The sequence below is a fragment of the Bos indicus genome, chromosome 24 (assembly GCF_029378745.1).
Source record: "Bos indicus isolate NIAB-ARS_2022 breed Sahiwal x Tharparkar chromosome 24, NIAB-ARS_B.indTharparkar_mat_pri_1.0, whole genome shotgun sequence".
Taxonomy (NCBI): Eukaryota; Metazoa; Chordata; class Mammalia; order Artiodactyla; family Bovidae; genus Bos; species Bos indicus.
Window position 1 is genome coordinate 1,107,327 of NC_091783.1, and position 4,126 is coordinate 1,111,452.

Here is a 4,126-nt window from a genome sequence, read left to right on the forward strand (position 1 = left end):
AGTCACGTGTCGCCGCGCGCGCGCATGCGCCGAGGGCCGTGGCGGACGCACGCCACGCGGGACCTGAGAGGCCAGGCCGGTCCCCGGAACCGGCCGCTGCCTGGACGGCGCGGGCGGGGCTGGGCCTGCTAGGAACGGGGCCCCTTCGCCGCGTCCACCCCGTGAGCACCAGCATCCAGGACTGGCGACGGCAGGCAAATCGGGCCCCCCGGGCCGCAAATCGCGTCAGGCACTGCAGCTGGACGTCCTGGGACTACGAGTCCCGGCGTCCAGCGCGCCCCGCGGGATCACGAGTCCCCGTCTGGCTCCGGGAGTCCCGGCATGCAACAGGGGTGTCTGTCCCGCAGCTCCCAGCGCCGGCTCGTGGCCGGTGCCAGGAGAACTACAAGTACCAGTATGCAGCGCGCCCCGCCGCCCTTTCCGCGCCGAGGGCTGGCTGGCGTCTCAGGACGGCGGGGCCGAAGACCCGGCAGTCGGCTCTCGCCCGGTCTGGCGCCGCGAGTACCGGCACGCCGCAGCGGCCGTCATCCCACGATCCCTCCCATCACCCTCTGAGGCCGGTCGTCCTGGACTGCGAGGCCCGGCGTGCCGCTGCCCCGGGAATTCCGGGCTGCGTTGTGAACCTCGGCGTGCGGAGCGGGCGTCGTGAACCGCTGGCCCAGCGTATCCCGTGCGGCGCAGGGTTGGGGCTTGGTTGCCAGGTCCCCTCCTCGCCCTGGAGTGCGTGTTCTGGGGTCTCTTCTGGCTGGACCTTCACCATACTGTCCGCCTCGCCTTGACCCCGCCTTGGGAGACCTGGTGCACTGCCCGCAGACAGCGGGAGCCGCCGCGGAGACGAGCTGATCCAGTCCGGGAGCAGTGGGCGAGGTCGTCTGCGAAGGCCTTCAAGGTCTTTCTTGATACGATTTCTGAAGAGCTGCTTTTTCTCTGATGAGATTTGGACAGAAGCACCTGTCCCAACAGCAAGAGCCCCCCACCCCCCACCCCAGGTGCATGAAGCACAAACTGACACAATTAAGGAAGGGAGACAACTCAGTATCCGCATACTTTTGCTTCATTTTATTATGCTTCCCAGATCGTGTTTTTTGTTTGTTTGTTTATTTTACCACTTGGAGGTTTGTGGCAAGCCTGCATGGAGCAAGTCTAACAGCACCAATATTTGCAACAGCATTTGCTCACTTTGTGTCTGAATGTCACATTTTGGTAAATTCTCACAACATTTGAAACATTTGTTTTATTTATTACAATGATCTGTGATTCATGGCCTTTGATGTTGCAATTGTAATTGTTTTGGGGTGCAGGGAACTTAACTGATAAACGGTTGTGTGTGTTCTGACTGCTCTACCAACCTGTGTACCCTGTCTCTGTTGCTCTGGCCTCCCTGTTCCCTAAGCCACAACAGTATTGATATTAGGCCAATTAATAACTTTACAATGGCCTCTAAGTGTTCAGGTGAAAGGAAGAGTCGCACATCTCTCACTTTAAATCAAAAGCTAGAAATGATTAAGCTGAGTGAAGAAGGCATGTCGAAAGCTGAGATAGGCCGAAAGCTAGGCCTCTTGCGCCAAACAGTTAGCCAAGTTGTGAACGCAAAGGAGAAGTTCTTGCAGGAGATTAAAAGTGCTACTCCAGTGAACACACGAATGATAAGGAAGCGAAATAGCCTTATTGCTGATATGGAGAAAGTTTTGGTGGTCTGGATAGAAGATCAGACCAGTCACAACATGCCCTTAAGCCAAAGCCTGATCCGGAGCAAGGCCCTGACTCTCTTCAACTCTATGAAGGCTGAGAGAGGTGCGGAAGCTGCAGAAGAAAAGTTTGAAGCTAGTAGAGGTTGGTTTATGAGGTTTAAGGAAAGAAGCCGTCTCCATAATGTGAAAGTGCAAGGTGAAGCAGTGGGTGCCAATGCAGAAGCTACAAGTTACCCAGATCTAGCTAAGATGATTAAGGAAGGTGGCTACACTACACAACAGATTTTCAATGTTGATGAAACAGCCTTATATTGGAAGAAAATGCCATCTAGGACTTTCATAGCTAGAGAGGAGAAGTCAATGCTTGGCTTCAAAGCTTCAAAGGACAGGCTGACTCTGTTGTTAGGGGCTAATGCAGCTGGTGACTTGAAGTTGAAGCCAATGCTCATTTACCATTCCGAAAATCCTAGAGCCCTTAAGAATTACGCAAAATCTACTCTGCCTGTGCTGTATAAATGGAACCACAAAGCCTGGATGACAGCACATCTTTTTACCACATGGTTTACTGAATATTTTAAGCCCACTGTTGAGAACTACTGCTTAGAAAAAAAGATTCCTTTCAAAATATTGCTGCTTATTGACAATTCACCTGGTCACCCAAGAGCTCTAATGGAGATGTACAATGAGATTCATGTTGTTTTCCTACCTTCTAACACAATGTCCATTCTGCAGCCCATGGATCAAGGAGTAATTTCAACTTTCAAGTCATATTATTTAAGAAATACGTTTCGAAAGGCTCTAGCTGCCATAGATAGTGATTCCTCGGATGGATCTGGGCACAGTAAACTAAAAACCTTCTGGAAAGGATTCACCATTCTAGATGCCATTAAGAACATTCGTGACTCGTGGGAAGAGGTCCAAATATCAACGTTGATAGGAGTTTGGAAGAAGTTGATTCCAACCCTCATAGATGACTGTGAGGGGTTCAAGACTTCAGTGGAGGAAGTAACTGCAGATGTGGTGGAGATAGCAAGAGAACTAGAATTAGAAGTGGAGCCTGAAGATGTGACTGAGTTGCTGCAATCACATGATAAAACTTTAACAGATGAGGAATTGCTTCTTATGGATGAGCAAAGAAAGTGGTTTCTTGAGACAGAAGCCACTGGTGAGGAAGCTGTGAAGATTGTTGAAATGACCACTAAAGACTTAGAATATTACATAAGCTTAGTTGATAAAGCAGCAGCAGGATTTGAGAGGATTGACTCCAATTTTGAAAGAAGTTCTACTGTGGGTAAAATGCTATCAAACAGCATTGCATGCTACAGAGAAATTGTTCATGAAAGGAAGAGTCAATTGATGTGGCAAACATCCTTGTTGTCTTATTTTAAGAAATTGCCACACCAACTCCAGCCTTCAGCAACCACCACCCTCATCAGTCAGCAGCCATCAACATCCAGGCAAGACCCTCCACCAGCAAAAAGATTACGACTCACTGAAGGCTCAGATGATGGTTAGCATTTTTTAACAATAAAGCATTTTTAAGTTAAGGTATTTACACTTTTTCTTTAAATAGACACTTGTAAAGGAGTACAGTATAATGTAGAAATAATGTTTATATGCATTGGGAAGCCAAAAATTGTGAGACTTGGCAATATTCATTTTTACTGCAGTGGTCTGGAACCAAACCCTCTATATCTCCAGGATAGACCTGTCATGGTCTTCAATTGGATTTCTCTCACCCTTTGTTCTTCCCTCCCCTCATTTAAAAACTGTAAATTATGTACATACCAAAGACAGTGTAATCCTAAAATGAACCTATCCGTGGTCTCAAAATGTTGAACATGACCAATATCGTTATAGCTACATCCGTGCTCCTTACAATCCCATCTCATCCCCTTGATTCCCCACCAGAGGTATCAGCCATCCTCAAATTCATGTTTGTCTTTTTCCTGTTGTATGACGTTTTGCTGCATTTGTATAAATGTATGCACAAAGATACTGTTTAGTCATGCTTGTTTTTGATGTTTATTAAAATGCATCATATGTTTTTAAATCTGTAAATGGTTTTTTCATTCATCACTATATATCCAAATTTTATTTGTATTATTTTATATGGGTACAGTTTATTGTGACTTCTATATAATAGCTCATTGGGGGAATATGACAGGATTTATTTATCCATTATTTTATAGAAGGACATTTAGATTGTTTTCCCTTTTTGGTAATATGGAAATTGCTACAATGAACATATTTCTGCATGTTTCTTAGTATAATGAGTTGAAATCTGAGGATATGTACATAAATGTGGAATTGCTGAATCAGGATATGCAAGTGTTCAGATTTATGAGATATGTCAAAATTGTTGTCTCAGCTTATATTCTCACCACATTCTCAATGAATTGCTATTATCCTACTTAATCTTTGCCAATCTAAAT